At 42.1% G+C, this 20,191-nt stretch overlaps 1 protein-coding gene across 12 annotated transcripts in view; it reads left to right on the top strand.

Moving 5' to 3' along the window:
• The window catches only part of FYN (FYN proto-oncogene, Src family tyrosine kinase), a 122,173-nt gene that overhangs the window by 27,067 nt on the left and 74,915 nt on the right, over positions 1 to 20,191 (top strand). The window contains exon 1 of one of the 12 annotated variants that reach the window (XM_081857172.1): positions 7,662 to 7,737. The exons of 10 other annotated variants lie outside the window; for them this stretch is intronic. The gene's annotated coding sequence lies outside the window, so the exon portion shown is untranslated. Of the gene's footprint in view, positions 1 to 7,661; positions 7,738 to 20,191 lie in introns of those variants that run through there. One more of the 12 variants, XM_081857170.1, reaches the window with a different exon arrangement.

Below are 20,191 nucleotides of genomic sequence, written 5' to 3'. Positions count from 1 at the left end.
ACTTCCAGGTTTGCAGCATTCTTAATCCAAGTTGTTCATAAACTAAGCTGTTCTTAAACCAAGCTACCACTGTAGTTATTTTCTTATCAGTGTTGTAGTGTTGCTGAACTGGCCGCAGCTCTCAGCACCCTTCTGGTTCCCCCCCCCCCCCATCCTACCAATCAGACTTGTGATTTGGTATCTGACAAATCGATAAGATACGAGGGAAGGAACTGATATATCAGTTAGTTAGTGGTATTACTAAAGCACTGGCACCAAGTATCCTGTCAGTCATCAAGGGGTTTCCTCAAATGTAGTTCTTGGAACCATTTGAAAGGCATTTCTTCTGAGGTAGTAGGTTACAGAGAACCATAACTAGCCTGTTAATTTCTCCTTCCTCTGAGCTTTCTGATGGTACTTCCCTAGTCTAGATAAGCAAAGCTTTTAAGGAGAAGATGGACAGACAGACATGAGTTCATTCGCCCAGCAATGTATGCAGCCTTATATATGTGGAAGAACAACAAAATTGTATTGTGGCATAAAAGAATCTTAAAAGCGGACAAATTTATTATGGTATATGCATTAATGGACTAAAGTCCATTTCATGCTTTTGCAGGTTATAATGGCCTTGATAAAAATAGTTCAGCCAGTGATGGAAACTGTGAACAGAAGTCGAGAGAAACTCAGCAGGCAGCAATTGCATCCAATAGTAGACCACAATGCTCTGGTGTCAGTTTTTCTGAGGAGAGGCTTTGTAAAAAGGAAAATAGCTATTTTACTTCAGTGATAGCATTTGTTGTTTTCTGTTTGGCTTTCCTTACTTTTGAATCAGGAAAAACCTCCAAAAAAGCCCTGTGAGGGTAGGAGAAGCCTCCAGAAGTCTGTGCTTTATAAAGAATAACATGAAAGATTAAAAATAAAAAGGAAGTGAAACATTTTGAATTCCAGCAGAGCCACTAAAAAAGAAGTGAGGATAGTGTAAACTGGCAGAAGTTCGGGGAGGGTTTATGGGCCCACAGCAAAACTGAAATAGGAGGCTGGGTGGGTCGTTCACAGCAGTTCCCCCCACCCCATAAGTAATTGAATCCACAGATTGAAATGAGCTTCCTAGCGTAAGGGTGTGTCCTTGTCACTACTTCTCTTCCTTCCTCACCCCCAGCAACCCTGGGCAATGGAGAGCGAGAGCATCAGAATGAGCTTTTAGATGCTAAAGTAAGGAACAGATACTGCAAAAACCCAGAAGGAGATGTAATACAGAAAGCTAAGGAAAGCCAAGCGGCAAAAGATCATCAAGTCTTGTGCCCTCAGCTACTCCTGTGACATGAATTTGTCCAAAGTCATACTCCTCAAATGGAAGAGAATTTGGGTGAAGGCACTGAGCAATGTTCTTTTAAAACATTTTGGTGACAAAAGGCAGAGACACAGAAAACCCTATTTTTGTAACTTCTCTTTAGGCTTTATTTATACAGGCATGATCTTACCTGTGTACAGTCTTCACATGTGCCTGATTACATTTAGATGCAGTTACCATGTGTGCTTTGCCTTTCATGTATAATGTCATCATCCTAACAAAACCAGGCCATTGATTACTGGCATGCTACATTTACAAATCAATTGGCCAGCATACATGGCAGGTACATTTTAATGTGACTGAGCACACATATGAAGTATACGTGTTTAAGGACTTTCACCATGGCCCACTATCTTCTGGATTAAGCAGGCCTTGGTAAGTAACTCTTGGTAAGCATTGTCTTGAAGTAGCTCTAACTATCAGTTTCCTATCAGTCCTGGGGCAAAAAGATTCCTTTCATGGGCTTTGATTAGTTGAATCTGTTCGTTTTTAACAATCACATACCATTTCTTCAGTGCTGTTCTACCCTCCCCACATGGCAAACACCTCTGCAGCATCTGCATTGCTTCTGAATAGTTTGTTAAGGGATGACTGACACTGTGGGTTAAACCACAGAGCCTAGGACTTGCCGATCAGAAGGTTGGCTGTTCAAATCCCTGCGCTGGGGTGAGCTCCCATTGCTCGTCCCTGCTCCTGCCAACCTAGCAGTTTGAAAGCACGTCAAAGTGCAAGTAGATAAATAGGTACCGCTCTGGTGGGAAGGTAAACGGCGTTTCCGTGCGCTGCTCTGGTTCGCTAGAAGTGGCTTAGTCATGCTGGCCACAAGACCCAGAAGCTGTACGCCAGCTCCCTCGGCCAATAAAGCGAGATGAGCGCCGTAACCCCAGAGTTGGCCACGACTGGACCTAATGGTCAGGGGTCCCTTTACCTTTACCTTACCATGTCAATGAGTCTGTTATTCCATCTTCTTGGATGAAAGTAGTGAAAATATTTGGAGTTTGCAAGCTGCCTAGAGTTTTTAAGTAGAAAAAAAACCTGGAGGGTGACGTGAACTAAGTGGAAAATGTTGCAACCCATGATGTGTTAATAATTCCTGTGGTGGTATGTTCTATAGACATGGAATGATTATCAGGCTACACAGTCAAGACTTAACACTGATTGTCGGCATTTTTGTTGTGCTGGAAGAACAAATGAGTCACGCAAAGAACTCAGTCTTGAGATAATCTGAGATATTCTGTTAACTTTTGAGGATTAGCTTCTCCTTGGTCGAAAGGGCAATTCAGGTTTCTTTTCACATTTTAGTTCTCAGTGGGAAGTTTGCTTTAACCCCCATTTGCCTCTTCAAGGGGTTTTTGGATGGGAAAGCACATTATATTTTAATGAACTAATAAAAAACAATTTTCCTATGCTTTGACAGATGTTTTGAGTAAGACCTCTAGATGCATTGCTATATGGTAAACTTTTAACTGATTTAATAGTAATTGCATCTTCTTAAAGAACCCTGGGATGCAATCCCTAATTGATACTGGTCTGAAGTTTTTGCATGTTAATTTCGGGGCTGCAGCAAAAACAATTATATTCAGTCTTCAGGGGTTTTGTACAGAGGCTTAGCTGCTCTTGGCCACACCATGTCCCTGGGATGAGAGAGTGACCTTCCCCATTACCTGCCCACCCCAAAAGTAACCATTCATCCCCTCCCTTTTATGGAGGATGAATGGTCCTCCAAAAGAGCATACATTTATTTTAAACACACTTACTAGGGAATAGGCCCATTGAAAACAGTAGGACTTACTTCTGAGTAAACATGTATACGAGTACAGTGCCAGAATCCGAGCAAATTCTTTGAACTTTTGCCAAACAGCAAAAGATTCTTGGGAGAAGACTGTGATAGTTAAAGATATCTTCCCCAACCAATATGAAACTTTGTAGTATCTGTGTGCCCTGGGTATGCTTTTCTGAAACCCTCCTCTCATACATGAAGTACCCTGCTTGCGTTTTCATTTTCCTTGTGGCTCTTGCTGAAGTTGTGTAATTGCCTCATCGTATGCTTAGCTAGCAATTTAAGCCTGCCATACAACCGCAAAACTGACAGAAGCAAATTGAGCCAAAGCTTGATTAAATGCAGGTTCTGCTGTGAGCTAGGTAGGTTACACATGAAGCAATTCCACAACTTTTCAGATTTTGCAGGTGCATTTATCCTATATTCTTTATGTACCAATACGTTGACTCTTCCTGTAACTGGCATGATAACTTTGAAATTTCTTGAGGATACAGGGCATAAATTAAATGAATTAATAAACAACATAATATGCTAATTGGATAGAGATGTTGGGTACCAGATGCAGGCAACTCCGAATTTGCACACATTTAAGGCATGTAGAACTGATCCGTGCACTGTTTTCAGCACCGGGGGGGGGGGGGGGGCTTACGTACGTCCTGCCAACTCGCGCGGTGCCTTGGAATGCAACCCCCTTGCAAACGGGGAGTTGCCTGTATGCTGCTTTGAGTGGTTATTTGATTCTCTTTGGGTACTATGGGAAGCCACTGAATGCGTTTCTAAAGTTATCATTTAGTCTAAAACTAGTTTTAAAATATTATATGCCATGTGGCACTAGTATGTGGTTCAGAGCCTGTTACTAGATCAAAAAGCTGTGTTTTGCTCTTGCTGAGTAGACCAGTGCATTTGCTTATATATAAAAATGTCCTTGTCTTTTCTGCTCAGCATTTGTTCTGTGAAATAGATCTGTGTGAATGCTAAAACTGTTTCCAAATGAAAGTGAGACTTATAAGCAAGCTAAATGACACAGTTTAGAGTATCTGATGTTTCCATAAATATATAGGAGGAAAAGTATAGCTTGAAAAAGTTAAGAACTTCAAAGGGCTGACTTTATACTTTTCAGAGGCAACTGTAGCTTTGGATAAAATAGAAAGAAAGGAATCAATACTTGTAATTGCATGGATGGAGTTAAAAATATCTTTGGAGGTTAGAAAGTTGTTAACATGACAGCTGCATTTATGCTACAAATCTTCCCCCAGAGCCTATAATCATACCAGAAGTTACTGCAGATCTATATGGCTTTGCATTTTAACATAATCTTCAAAAGTAGAATAAATTTGCACGAGTTTTGGATTTCCTCAGCAGCAAATGTAGTGAATTAATTTTCAGTCAAGGAACCTCCAGTTCAGTTCTGTAATGTATAACTCTGGAAATTATCAATTGCTTGTTTCCTTTTTCTTCCAGGAGAAGATTAAGAAACCACCTTTCATTCTCGTTTTTGAAGGAATGTGAATTGAGAATCATTTCACATTATCAGTGATTAAGAACATTCTCTAGAAACTTGCTTGTACTATCAAAAACCTATCTTGTTTTAAAATACAGTGGTACCTCCGGTTAAGTACTTAATTCGTTCCGGAGGTCCGTTCTTAACCTGAAACTATACAGTGGTGCCCCGCAATACGAATGTCTCGCAAGACGAAAAACCCGCTAGACGAAAGGGTTTTCTGTTTTTCGAGGCGCTTCGCAAGACAAATTTCCCTATGGGCTTGCTTTGCAAGACGAAAACGTCTTACGAGTTTTTTCCCTCCCCGCCCTTTTTCTAAGCCGCTAAGCTGCTAATAGCCGCTTAGCCGCTAAGCCGCTAATAGCGCTAAGCCACTAATAGGGATGCTTCGCAAGACAAAAAAACCGCAAGACGAAGAGACTCGCGGAACAAATTATTTTCGTCTTGCGAGGCACCACTGTACCACTTTAGCTAATGGGGCCTCCTGCTGCCACCACGCTGCTGGAGCACGATTTCTGTTCTCATCCTGAAGCAAAGTTTTTAACCCAAGGTAATATTTCTGGGTTAGCGGAGTCTGTAACCTGAAGCATATGTAACCTGAAGCGCATGTAACCCAAGGTACCACTGTATATCCTATTGCTGTGGGATCTAATAAGCCATAAGTTGGAGACAGTAAACCATTAGTGAAAACCAAAGGCTATCAATCAGTAATCTTTTTAAATACAGACAGGATAGCCAAGCAAAGGGTACAGAGATCTAAAAAAATGTAGTAAGCTGGATTTTTTAACCAGGTAAGAAAAATCCTTAATACAGCCCTTTGTCTTCATTTGCCTTCTGCAAATCTCTTTTGATCTCCAGTGTCGTATGGGGTCATGCAAAGGGATATGCAGAGCATCCAGAGATCCACCTGTCCCACATTCTTTTTCAGTACTTCCTCCGACATGTGTTTTGGAATACGACAGCAAAACTCAGATTTGTGTGCACTTCTGCGCCTGAGATTTAGGAAGAGTAATGTGTATTGTTATAAATGGATTCTAAATAGGAGTCATAATGCATCTGTATACAGCTTTAAAAATTTCTGTGCTAACTGCAAACTAGAATGGATTTTATTTCAAAACTTATTAATTCATTCATAATTTCAATTTTAAAAAATAGCAAGCCTGAAAAGACTTTTACTACCGTATTTTTCGCCCTATAAGACACACTTTTTCCCCTCCAAAAATGAAGGGGAAATGTGTGTGCGTCCTATGGGGCGAATGCAGGCTTCAGGAGAGCCGCAGTGCCAGCCCCACAAGGTCGGGGGACTGCGGGGAGGCGGAACGCCGCCATCCCGCTGTCTCCCAATGTGGTTTGGAGGCTGATGGCGGGGAGACGCATGCTTCTCCCCGCCGCCAGCCCCGCAAGCTCCGGGGACAGCTGGGAGGCGCAGCGCGTCTTCCCGCTGTCCCCAGACCTGATCTGCAAGCGGGCGGCGGGGAGAAGAGCGCTTCTCCCCGCTGCCTGCCCCGCAAGCTCCGGGGACAGCCGGGAGGCGCAGCGCGTCCTCCCGCTGTCCCCGGACCTGGTCTGCAGGCGGGGGGCGGGGAGAAGAGCGCTTCTCCCCGCTGCCAGCCCCGCAAGCTCTGGGGACAGCGGGAAGACGCACTGCGCCTCCCAGCTGCCCCCGGACCTGGTCTGCAGACGGGCGGCGGTGAGAAGAGCGCTTCTCCCCGCTGTCGGCCCCACAAGCGCCTGGGGGGGAATATTTTTTTTTTCTTTATTTCCCCCCCAAAAAACTTGGTGCGTCCTATGGGGCGAAAAATATGGTAGTAGGGCTTTTGGAGGATTAGGCAATTGAGGAGATTTACTAAACTGATGACTCTTTTTTGCTTTTATAAGTTTTCTCCTCTGGGCAGCACTTTCTAAGTGTTACCTATTACAGCCGGGTGAATTAAATCAACAATCTGAAAGAACCACTAAGCAACTGCATTAGAGTTCATTCTTGGAAACGTTCACCTATATCACACAATACTTCCAGAAAGGAAAGCACTTCCTTTACACTGTAGTTACCTTAATTTTTTTTAAACACCAGGAAAAAGAGGAGACATTCCTGGAACTATTTCCAATGAGATGAAGTAGAAAGCTTCATACCTTGTCATCAGTAAAGAACACACAGTAAGGCATCCATCAACACAGTGGCCTGGTTCACACGTCACAGTAAGCCAAGTCATGGCTTATCAGGACTGTGCGAATCTTCTGGAGATTAGGTTGCCCCCACTTTGTTTCTTGCTGGTCTTTTTAGCTCAGCGTGATACAGAAGCTGTATCACCCAGATCAGGGATTATGGTTAAACTCTCTCTTCCTTAGCTATGATCTGGAACCAAGAACAAAACTAGTGCTCTTTCCTTCATGTACCACTTCAGTGCTTTATTTCTAGCTTGTATTAAGCCACAGTTCCCTCTTATGTCAGAACAAGACACTTTGGCTTAAGGTGTGTTATATTAGCATATGACATTAAGCTAGATATGACATTAAGCTAGAATTCCTTAGTTGGACATAATGGGGTTACTGTCTTAATACAATCCACATTGGTATGAAAGAGGAGAAAAACTCATCCCTGGCATTTGTTCTGGCTTCATAATCATGGTTTATGAAACCTGGAATGATCATCTACATCATGCCATTGTATCTGAATAGCTAAACCATGGTTTGCAAATAACCAGAAACCATGATTTGAAATGGGTTTGTATTCTAATCTGTATTGATTAGAACATGATTGTGACTATTGCTCCAGAAACCTCCTTAATGTAGAGATAGAAGTGTTGAAGCAGGCAGAAACCAAAAGCTCACACTGTTGTTTCCTGAGCACAATCTGTTTAGCACTGTGGTTACACTTGCAGGTTGTGTCACTTCAGCTCTTTGCACCTCTCCTCTGTTCAGAACAGAAGGGAGGGAGGGTACCCAGTCCTGGCATCCAATGAAAAGCATGCATGTTAAGGGGGGATTATATAATGTATGAGAGACTGAGCCACTGCAAATAAGAAGAGCAAACAGTGTTTTATGCATTTTAGATTTTAAGGGAGTATTTACTGAGACTTTTCAAGAGATACTGGTCAGGACGCTGCTGGCCGCTCTGGAGGGCACCAGGTTGGTAAAAGTTTCCTTGTGAATTCATAGTAACACCTGGGCAAGATATATTTGATGTAGCCTTTGAGTTTGTGTGTGGGTTTAGGATTTTCTGGATAGTTTATCGAATTATGCTTTACAGGAGGGTTGACAGGGAAGAAGGACCAAAGCACAGCTAGACTAGTGGTGGTGGTGATGCATGTCTTGTTAACTTTTATTTGTGTGGTCGTTTCCTCCTGTTTGTAACTGTACAGTGGTACCTCGGGTTAAGAACTTAATTCCTTCTGGAGGTCCGTTCTTAACCTGAAACTGTTCTTAACCTGAGGTACCACTTTAGCTAATGGGGGCTCCCGCTGCCGCCACGCCACACGATTTCTGTTCTCATCCTGAAGCAAAGTTCTTAACCCGAGGTACTATTTCTGGGTTAGTGAAGTCTATAACCTGAAGCGTCTGTAACCCAAGGTACCACTGTATATGGTATTTTCTACTCTTTGGCGTACTTTCAAAGAGAAGTGGAAGAATGTCTATTCCAGTGGCATTCGACCAATACAAAAGGGTTAATAAAAGCTAAAGAATACACCCTGAATCTAATTGAGATCTCCGGTGTACTTGAACTTCCTGATTATCTTGCTTCCCTCATTATGTTATTTTAGAAAAAATTCTGTAAGTAAGAAAAAAACATGCCTGTTTTCTCTGTGCTGGATGTAGAAACAGCATTAATAACACAAGCTTGAACAAAATAATAGGCATTGAAATGCTGATTTCAAGAACAAGACGTAATGAGAGTGAAGGAAGCTGTGCATTACTTCTTGTGTGAGCTCTGTGTGTGAAAGGAAGGCATTTTATAGGTCTTATCATTGTGAAACATCCTTGTTGTGAAACAACGTCCTTGTGTGTTGATGATTTTGTGTCAGTTATAGATAAAATGATGAATAGAAAACCATGTAGGTGTGTGTGTGTGTGTCTCTTGGCTGCTCTTGCACACATGTATGTATACAAGAAATCTATGAAAATGGTTTCCCAGACACCATTGAGGCCCAGACATACATAGTTGCAGAGATGAATGTGCTTTTAGACCTCTGGTGTACATTATATTGGTGTTCATGCTATGGTCTTTGTTAGCTTTGATTGTGGCAGAGGTGTGAACCGATTTATTTGCTCAGGTTATATTTCCTCCCTTTCCTTTTCCTCCGTCGCTGGGCACCTCCAGACTGTGTCACTGTTTCCTGCTGAAATTCAGTCACAGACCATCAAATTCAGGCTACACAATTAGAATTGATTTGGAACTATTTTGCAAGACATTTACTTCTCAAAATCAGATTTTTTGCAATAAGAAAAGTACAGTAACAGTGAAAGGCCCTGAAAAGTGTGGGATAACATTTGCTGAACTCCCTGCACACAAATCAGAACAAATCCTCAATAAAGAGCTGGTGTCCTCTTATTTTCATGCAAACAAATTAGTATGAATGTTCAAGCAGGTTGCCTGGAAGTACCTCCTCTCTAACTTTTTGTCCTACTTTCAATGTCTCATTTTGTGTTATCCCTTTGCCTACATATTAAATCCTAACAACCCTTCCCAGAGTTGGGGAAAGAACTATTCAGCATGAAATATAGATCTGGTACAGCATAGCTTTCATAGGGACCCAAGTTCATGCATGCAGTTCAGGAAACTAGGTATAGTGACAGCGCCAGTTAAACAAAGGTTGATGCTTGAAGCTGGAAGGAAGCTAGGAGCAGCATCTGGTGCTTTGAGGGGCCAAGGAGGGACCTCCTACACTCCATTTAATACAAATTAAGGCATTTGATAGAAATAGGTCAGCACTTACTCATCTTGGTTTATTGGTTCATTACTTGTATAGAAGATTGGATAAAAGAAAATGAAATGTAGATATGAATGAATAACCCTGTAAAAATCAAATATTCAAAAAAGAAACTCATGATGAGCAGATTTTAAAATGAATTGCAGAAATTGCTTGAGCATAGTGTTGTCTTGAGCAAAGTCTTTCTTGTTGATCTCCAAAAACTCATTTTCATTTACCTGGGCTGTTTCTACATATGTTACTACATGCATGCATGTATGTATGGAAGTAATTTCCACAGGTATTCTGAAATCTCATGTAATGCTGAAGCAGAGAACTCAGTAGCACTTGGTTGTAACAGAAGAGCAGGGAAGCCATTCGCTCCTTTCCTTCTATGGAGAGACCTTCTGAGACCATCCACAAGCTCCTTTAATACCCTTGGGTTAAGCTCATCAGACCCTGGAAATTTGGATTCATTTAAAGTAGCTAGGTGTTCCCTTACTACCTATTTTTCCTGTCTTGGGCTGCAGCACCCTCCTTACATTGTTTATTCTATTATCACAAGGTTGGGCACCGCTTTCCTTTTGGGTGAAGATAAGAGACAAAGTAGGTGTTGAGCAGTTCTGCCTTCTCTCTGTCACCCAATAGCATTTCTCCATCTTCTCCACTGGGAATTACTTTCCCAGGGCATTTCAATCACAGTGTTGTGTTTGAGAGATGTTGAAATAACAATGTGTTTTACCCCTGTTATATGGGGATAAAATAGAGCTGCAGATTTAACATATCAGATTTGGACCCAAATAAAGAATTGAATCAAAACAACACAGATCAGGATGCTCTCAAACACGGCAGATACAAGGCAAATCTTGTGGTCACTGCTCACCCCTATTAAATACTTCTGAAATTGTGGCTACCCTTCTACTCTATCAAATTCCAGAGTGCTCTCCTCTGAGCTCTTTGCAATTGTTTAGAATATCTTGCCAGACTTCTAATGTCAAAGCGAAGTAGAACAAGGCTGACATTTGAAGCACATGGTGGCATTTTCTCTCCTCCTGTGGTGTGATGTAGCTATCTATTGCTCAAGTTCAAAAAGGAGACATTAGCGTTACAAGAATGGCTTTGTGTGAGAGATTTTTTAAAAAAAACCAGTTCAGTTTTTAAAATATGGCTTACTTTTTTAAGAGCAGTTCCTTTAAAAATGAAATAAAAATGTTTTCTTATAACTAATAGTGTTATGAAGGAGTCTTAATCCAGGCTTGCACCTGCGGGCTGTTTTTGTTCTGTTTTTTAACAATGCTCTCTTGGTTAGACCTTTTCTTTTTTTACTATATTAGGGTGGGGAATTCTTTTCAGCCTGATGGTTATATGCTCTCAGCAGGAGCCTTCCAAGAGCTGCATGTTGGTAGAGGCAGAGGCAGAAATGGGTGTAACAATGGATGTGGCTCTTACCTTTGTACAGTGGGCTTCATTCCAGCCATGCAAAAGTTGGAAGTTTCTACACACTCACACCCACACACTGTCAATCGAGGCAAGCAGGAAGCATTATCACAGCTCCAGTCACACAAGGGCACTCAAGGAGGATGCGGAGGAGAGAGAGAGAGAGTGAGGGGTGTGGCCTAGGAATAAGACATGTGGCTTGGGAAGGAGATGTGGCCTAGGGAGAGTCCTGAGGGCCAGATAGAGACACCTGAAGTGCCGCCTTCATGTCTGGGCCTCAGGTTCCCCACTATGTGCAATCAGGTATTGGAATTGGCATTGGTTATCATAGCTATCATTCTTATTTACGTTTCACCTAACACTTGAACCAAGACAACTTTCTCATGCGCCTCTGTTTTACTCCTCACTTTGTCCTGATACTTTGAAGATTGTTTGTTCAGCTTTGCATTTTAAAAGCTTTGCTTTTGCATTTTAGGTAGGTAAAACTGGTTTTACCTACCTAATAGCCATAGTCGACAAGGAATTTCACAAAGTAAAGTGAGTGGACTGGTAAAGTGAGGTATGCTTAGCTCTGCCCATCTCACTTGAGTGTTTGTGCTTGGTAGTCAGCTGCTTACATCCTCTAGTTTTCAAGGAGTTGTATATCATTGCAAGGTGAATAATGTGAACAGAACTTGCAAGATTTTCTCACACTATATCTGTGGTGTCTTGTCCCTTTATTCCTTGCCATCAGATATCTTTAAGATGAGGACATAATATGATGGAGAGTAGGATGCTAATGTTTGGACCCTCACAGCTGTCCATAAGGCCTGACACACAGTGGAAACAACAGGTGTGATTTTCTCTCATCTCCTCCCTTCAGATATGGCAGCACATTCCTTAGTGTTTGATTTGCTGAATCCTCTGCAAAGGTAGATAGTGTATATAGCACCGGTCAACCTAAAGTGTTGTCATTGCCTTTCTTTGACCGGTGCTGCCTTGGCTGACAGTAGTCAGCTGTGTTCATTAGACCCATTGTCAGGCCCATCCCAATGGAACAGTGGTGTGGATCCACTTGGCTTGACAGGACTTCAGATTTGGCCCACAAGGCCATGTTCATCAAACCATGCCCATAGAGATGCAGCTGCCGGTGCACATTTGGGTTCACTCCTGGTTGCGTATTTGCAATGGAAAGCAGAATTCAACTGATGATAGGCAGTAGAGCAGAAGTCTGCTGGAGGTCCCTACTTTGGGACTTCAGAGCATACAGTCACCTGTTGTTATTTTGATGTCAAGTGATCAACAGGTAGGTACACCTGCACACATGCTAAAATTGGTCTGTGGAGCCAAAAGGGTTCTCCAATGCTGCAGTAGAAGGAACACAGGATGAAAGTTGTCTTTAAGCCACTGCCCTCTCTGCCAAGAAAAATAGGCTTTCCCCAAGGTGGGCTACACAGCATGGCAGTTAAGAAGCAATGTGCAGTTGGTTATGCCAGTGGAGAGGAGGACACCTCAAACAGGCTGAAGAAGGAGCAGAAATGTAGGTTTCCATAAAATTTTGAATGGAAATTTTGCATATGGTACTGTGCATCAGAAAGTTTTCAGTTTGCACTGGAAAATGCCCTAGAGAAATGTTTCTTTTACTTTTAATATTGTATTTTGCAGTGGGCATTCATTTATTATTAATAGTGAACTCAGAAAATGGAAAATTTTGCTTTTCCAGAAAGTTTTCTGCAGCTGAAAATAGGGTGATTAGGAACAGACAGGTAGTGTCACAAGAGAAGATGGGGGCTTGCAGGAGATCATCAGAGTCCAGATTGGGTGACTCTCTGCAACCATTTTAAATCAGCTATGGCAGGAAAACTGTTGAAGCTAGTTTTGTCTTCACAGTGTGTATCAGAAGTTCTAGATAAAGCCTCTCTAATAATAATAATAATAATAATAATAATAATAATAATAATAATAATAATAATAATTTATTATTTATACCCCACCCATCTGGCTGGGCCTCCCCAGCCACTCTGGGCGGCTTCCATAGAAAGCAAAAATACAGTAAAATATCACACGTTAAAAACTTCCCTGAACAGGGCTGCCTTAAGATGTCTTCTGAATGTCAGGTAGTTGTTTATCGCTTTGACATCTGCTGGAAGGGCGTTCCACAGGGCGGGCACCACCACCGAGAAGGCCCTCTGCCTGGTTCCCTGTAGCTTTGCTTCTCGCAATGAGGGAACTGCCAGAAGGCCCTCTGCGCTGGACCTCGGCGTCCGGGCAGAATGATGGGGGTGGAGACGCTCCTTCAGGTATACTGGACCGAGGCTCTTACACAAAGAGGCTACCAAACCACTACAAAATCAAGAGAAGTCTGTTGTTATGCTGCTTCAGCTGTAAGTTAACATTTCCTGTATTCAGTACAGCTATCTGTATTCCACCACATTGTTGGTTAGAGTGGTACACACCATTATACTGATTTCCTGTGTTGCTTTTCTAATTCCTTCTAATCCTGTTTTTAGTTCATTAGAGCTGTGTCAGGATAGATTCTAACAGCAATATTTTATGCACTCCACAATCATCATGGTTTTTGGCAGTCTCTTCATTCACTCACCAAAAGTTGTTGTCCTTTAACATGGTTGGGCAAAACAGCTGCTTTTCTAATGGGAAGAAAGTGAAGTAAAGATTTGACCACTTCGAATTACCCTACCCCAAGTTAACTATAGCTAGCTATGGCGAAGGGTTACATTAACACCAATCTTAAGCATTACACGCAGTGACTGTTTTAGGCACATTGTGCCAAACTTGAAAGGGCAGGAGCAGGGCAGGAGCAAAATGGGGTGTTTACAGGGTTTTTTAATGGTGCTTCAAATATACATGATTTCACTTAAACACGCAGTGCCTTGGAACGTAACCATCACATAAATTGAGAGTTGCCTGTATTGTTAATTCTAAACAGTGTTAGTTATGTCTAAGTTCATTGTCAACATAACTTTACCCAGAATTAAGATGAATAAGGAGACAATTCATGTTCAGGAGCGATATGTGGATTGGCTCCTGATCTTGACTCTTCCTGTCTTATTTCCTGTCCTGTTACTTCTCTGTTTGCTATAAACTTTAAAAAAGGTAAAGGGACCCCTGACCATTAGGTCCAGTCGTGACCGACTCTGGGGTTGCGGCGCTCATCTCACTTTATTGGCCGAAGGAGCCGGCGTACAGCTTCCAGGTCATGTGGCCGGGGCATGACTAAGCCACTTTCAAACTGCTAGGTTGGCAGGAGCAGGGACCGAGCAACGGGAGCTCACCCCGTCGCGGGGATTTGAACCGCCAACCTTCTGATCATCAAGTCCTAGGCTCTGTGGTTTAACCCACAGCGCCACCTGCATCCCTCGCCATAAACTTTACACCTCATTAAAGAATTCCTAAGTTTCTGATTCCTAGTTGGCAAGTAAAACTTCAAAATATGGAACATGTCGGTAAATTCAAAGTAACAAAAATAAACAATTTAGCAGACACAGAATAAATTCAGCATTACAAAAAACAAACAAGAAAGCAAACCACCACTAGACTTAAGCATATAGATGAAGTATATATATGAAGCAATCGATGGCATCATTGGAACAGCCCCCAACAACTGGCAATCAGACCCAAGCCTGCTTCAAACTGTGTGGCCCCATCTTGGACTTACTTTCTTGGAGTGTTGGGGAAAATTGACGGAATGTCGGAATGTCAGAAAATACTTTATGTATACAAGCTAATATTTATTTCTTATCTATCATATATAGGCCTTGTACATACAACTACTAAGTTGTTATATTTGTGCATCCTATGCCGCACTGTTTATTTCCTAGCAAAATTTGAATTTTAAAACAAACAACCTTATTTACCAAGACAGTAATTTGCCAGTTGTGCCATTTAGAGTTATGCCGCAGAGGGGTAACAATTAACACATTGTACAGAAGAGTGGGGATGTAGTCTATGTTACATAGAAGGTCTATAACAGAAACCTATTGAGTACATTTTTAAAGTACTACAGTGCCAGGAAGTGCCAAAGGATATTTGGACGCATGAAAATGCGTCCAGCTGCTTAGAGAAGAAAAAGACCCTGGTAGGATTGTATTTTGTGCATTAGGCATCTGTCAGCAAGTAGACACTATGAATCCAATATTACTATGACATTAAAAAAGCAACCAATAAGTTTTATAGATTGGTTTCACAGAGTTAATTGCATTTTTACAGCATGATCCTTTGCATGTCTAACTGGAAGTAAGCCACACTGAGTTTTCAAGTAACTGCGCTTAGTGTTGCTGCCATAGAAAAGTAATCTCTTTCAGGCAATATTTCTTTTCATGCCGTTGAGCTCTAGACTAAGAATAGGATTGCTATGAAAAATGAACGGTTTGAACAGCTGGGACTCACAGTTGCTTGCTCTGACACTTTTCCTTTTCTTTTTTTGGAGAGAGTATGTGAGGGACGAATCTTCAAACACGATGTTGATGCTGGCTCCCTATAGGGAATTTAGCTATTGAGAATCCATTTTGTGGAACATTTGCTACATGTCAGCATTCTGAACTTCAGAGTAAATATTGTAGCTCCCTAAGGTTTCCTTCCTCTGAAGCAAGGCCTGAAATAAAATTACATTAACAAATGAAAACCTTTTGTGTGTCATCATTACTTACAGCTATATGTCCAATACATGCAAGGGAAATAAATATCTGAAAAGCACACAATATGCATTCCCAAAACTTGAGCTTTGATGGCCCTATACACTAAAGCCATTTAACTAGGAAGGCCCTAGGACTTGTCCATGTACACAGAATATTCTCTCATGGGCACAAAAGGCTTTTCAGGGCTGCGGTACAAATAAGAAGAATTGGATCGGGCAGTGTCATGCTGAGGCATGTCAACAAAATGTATGTTCTGTGTAGACAGTGAAGGAATCTGTGTAGAAAGCTTCAATGAAAGAAAATTGTAAATCCCAATGTGTATGGATGCCATGTGTGATAATCACATGGCTATGGTGGGAAGGTAAAGGGAGTTTCTGTGTGCTTTGGCTTCCGTCATGGTGTTCTGTTGCACCAGAAGCGGTTTAGACATGCTGGCCACATGACCTGGAAAGCTGTCTGCAGACAAACACCTGCTCCCTCAGCCTGAAAGTGAGATGAGCGTTGCAGCCCCATAGTCTCCTTTGACTGGACTTAACCGTCCAGGGGTCCTTTACCTTTACCTATTTACCTATTTTACTTTATGCAAGATTTACAGGAGCCAGTAAACTGCATGCAGTTGTGTCTTTGCAGGCACAACACGTATGTGCACAAGGTGTAGTAGGCCGATACTCAGTCATCACGTACTATGTGTGGGTTTTAACACTCTTTCCTGTGCCGAATTGCTTTCCAGACAGGAAATGTATCACATTGTGACAGAGCACTCATGCGAACCACAAACGCTCTTGAGTCTAGGCCGATGAAAAACATCAACCTAGCAAGAAGTAAGAAGCCAGCCATAGGCCCAGTAAGTGCATGAATTGTCTTGGATCCAAATGTGAATTGCAGTCCACAAAAATTTCTAATGCTGGTTGTAAATGTAAGTAGATTACTGTATTCTTTGAATTACAATTCTAAAATATTGGATAAATATATGTTATCCTTGAAAGCAACAGGAATTTTGGACTTGCAACATGGACAGACATTTTGCTCTTATGTTTCTTAAGCACTCAATATTTTAAGGAATGGTAGGGTGTAGTTCAGTCTTGACCATGGGGTGGCTCATGGTAACACTGCTACAAATAACGTGAAATGCAATTCTTAAATCTACCTGCTTAGCTTAAATCTACTACTTGTGGACATGCTTTAGCCCTGATACTCAGTGGTGTAGATGAGGAAAGGTGGTTCTAATGAACTACTGTGAAGCACAGCTCTGTAAATGGGCTTCCTAAAATAATATCAGAAAAGCCTTCTGTTTCAATCAGGCTGCTTGTCTGACATCAGAAGGGAAGGGGAAGAACACATGATATGCCTGCAAAATGCCCTAGGTTCAGTTCCCAGGATCCCCAGTTAGAAGGATCACAGATACCAGCCTGGGAAAGACTTGACCCAAGACCTTGGAGAGGTGATACCAATTAGAACAGACAGTACAGTGGAGGATGAAACAATGGTCAGAGCTGGTGTAATGCAACTTCATACCTTCAATTCATGATTCTGAAATTCAACAAAGCTCATCTTGTTGTTTGTTTTTTTAAAAAAAGCAAAATCCTCAGAATGAAATCACACTTAAATAACAGTAAAGCTCTAATAACAAGGCCAGTGGAAGTGATGATATTCCAGCTGAACTATTTAAAATTTTAAACAATGATGCTGTTAAGGTGCTACACTCAATATGCCAGCAAGTTTGGAAAACTCAGCAGTGGCCAGAGGATTGGAGAAGATCAGTCTACATCCCAATCCCAAAGAAGGGCAGTGCCAAAGAATGCTCCAACTACCGCACAGTTGCACTCATTTCACACGCTAGCAAGGTTATGCTTAAAATTCTACAAGGCAGGCTTAAGCAGTATGTGGACCGAGAACTCCCAGAAGTGCAAGCTGGATTTCGAAGGGGCAGAGGAACCAGAGACCAAATTGCAAACATGTGCTGGATTATGGAGAAAGCTAGAGAGTTCCAGAAAGACATCTACCTTTGCTTCATTGACTATGCAAAAGCCTTTGGCTGTGTCGACCACAGCAAACTATGGCAAGTTCTTAAAGAAATGGGAGTGCCTGATCACCTTATCTGTCTCCTGAGAAATCTCTATGTGGGACAAGAAGCTACAGTTAGAACTGGATATGGAACAACTGATTGGTTCAAAATTAGGAAAGGAGTACGGCAAGGCTATATATTGTCTCCCTGCTTATTTTACTTATATGCAGAATTCATCATGCGAAAGGCTGGGCTGGATGAATCCCTAGCTGGAATTAAGATTGCCGGAAGAAATATCAACAACCTCAGATATGCAGATGACACAACCTTGACGGCAGAAAGTGAGGAGGAATTAAATAACCTTTTAAGGAGGGTGAAAGAGGAGAGTGCAAAATATTGTCTAAAGCTCAACATCAAAAAAACGAAGATCATGGCCACTGGTCCCAACACCTCCTGGCAAATAGAAGGGGAAGAAATGGAGGCAGTGAGAGATTTTACTTTCTTGGGCTCCATGATCACTGCAGATGGTGACAGCAGTCACGAAATTAGCCTGCTCCTTGGGAGAAAGGCGATGGCAAACCTAGACAGTATCTTAAAAAGCAGAGACATCACCTTGCCAACAAAGGTCCGTATAGTTAAAGCCATGGTTTTCCCAGTAGTGATGTATGGAAGTGAGAGCTGGACCATAAAGAAGGCCGATCGCCGAAGAATTGATGCTTTTGAATTATGGTGCTGGAAGAGGCTCTTGAGAGTCCCATGGACTGCAAGAAGATCAAACCTATCCATTCTGAAGGAAATCAGCCCTGAGTGCTCATTGGAAGGACAGATCCTGAAGCTGAGACTCCAATACTTTGGCCACCTCATGAGAAGAGAAGACTTCCTGGAAAAGACCCTGATGTTGGGAAAGATGGAGGGCACAAGGAGAAGGGGACGACAGAGGACAAGATGGTTGGACGGTGTTCTTGAAGCTACAAACATGAGTCTTGTGCGATTTATTGATTGGGGCGTGACCTTGCTGATATCTTTACGATCCCAATCAGCCACTTACAGCGGTCCGGTGCGCTTCCGCTGCGCAGTAACTCCTGCTGTCTCTTCAGTCACGCCTAGCAGAGTAGACACAGCGGTAAAGCTGTCACTTGCTCCAGACAAACATACACAGTACAGGTTTGTCTAGTTACAGTTCTTTATTGCGACATTTCTCAGCAAAATAGTCCAGGACTCCTCTCAGCCATGACAAACATGTCCGTCTTCCTCAAAGACACAGAGGAAAGAGAAAGAACAGAGAACAAGCTCCTCCCAGCTTCGAATCGCTGACGTCAGAAAGTGACACACACCTCAGAACACTTAACCAGTTAAGTTCTGAACTCTAACAAGTCTGACCAAACTGCGGGAGGCAGTGGAAGACAAGAGTGCCTGGCGTGCTCTGGTCCATGGGGTCACGAAGAGTCGGACATGACTAAACGACTAAACAACAAAGCTCCAAGTAAAGTTACAGGGTAAACAGCGTTTCCGTGCTCTGTGGCTTCCGTCACGGTGTTCTGTTGCACCAGAAGCAATTTAGTCATGCTGGCCACATGACCTGGAAAACTGTCTGCAGACAAACGCCTGCTCCCTCAGCCTGAAAGCAAGATGAGCACCACACCCCATAATCGCCTTTGACTGGACTTAACCGTCCAGGTGTCCTTTACCTTTTACCTTACAATTCATGCAAATAATATAGTGGTTTTTAAGAAATTGAAAGGCCAAACAACATATTAATCAGAAAAAGGCTGAATTGAAATACATGCCAAGAGAAAGTGGACGCAATAAGTGTCTCTAGTACATCCCATAGCCTGAGGGGAACCACCAGGAAGGACCATTGTCTGAAGGAAAGGGTACTCTTAACAGGACCACCTCTAATGATCTTAAAGTGTATAGAGAGATGGTGGTTCTTAAGATAGCCTGGTACTAAATGATGTAGATGTTAATAGTAAATAAATACCATCATTTCTGCAGTGTTTGAGAATCAGAATAGATATTGAGAACAGAATGTAATATGTTTCCAGTGGCCGCTCTGTATTGCAGTATCTGAACACAATAAAAAGTTACTATACCTTGGTCTGAGCCTATGTCTGTGATCTAGCAACTGGAGTCTTGTAACTCTAGCAGCCCAAGTGCATCTTTGGAGCTCTGCTTCTGCGATTCTTTTTTGAACAAAAGACAAAGGTTTCTGCTGTTCTTTCCTACATGAAGAAAAAAGCTTGGCTTGTGAGGTAGATAATTTCTTTACACACAAACACACGAGAGAGAGAGAGAGAGAGAGAGAGAGAGAGAGAGAGAGAGAGAGAGAGACTCTCTGTACAAAAACAGAAAGTCCTTTTAAATTTGATTAAATCCTTAGTAGATTTAAAGGAATGAAATGGCTTGCAAAATGCATTTAATTTTTTTTATTAGTATGTGCAAGTGGACAGTGATGTTCTTCATCTCTTGGAAAGTTATTTGTACTGGGCACTTGATCTGTGGGCCATATGAACTGTGTGGCTGATAGACTAGTAGTAACTGCAGTAGATACTGCAGCAAAATATTATTTCCCTGATTAGAACACAACAGAGAGAGTCCTA

This window comes from Podarcis erhardii, assembly GCF_964252035.2.
Source record: "Podarcis erhardii genome assembly, chromosome: 3".
Taxonomy (NCBI): domain Eukaryota; kingdom Metazoa; phylum Chordata; class Lepidosauria; order Squamata; family Lacertidae; genus Podarcis; species Podarcis erhardii.
The sequence above is the reverse complement of the archived record's forward strand: the minus strand, read 5'-3'. Positions and strand labels throughout refer to the sequence as shown.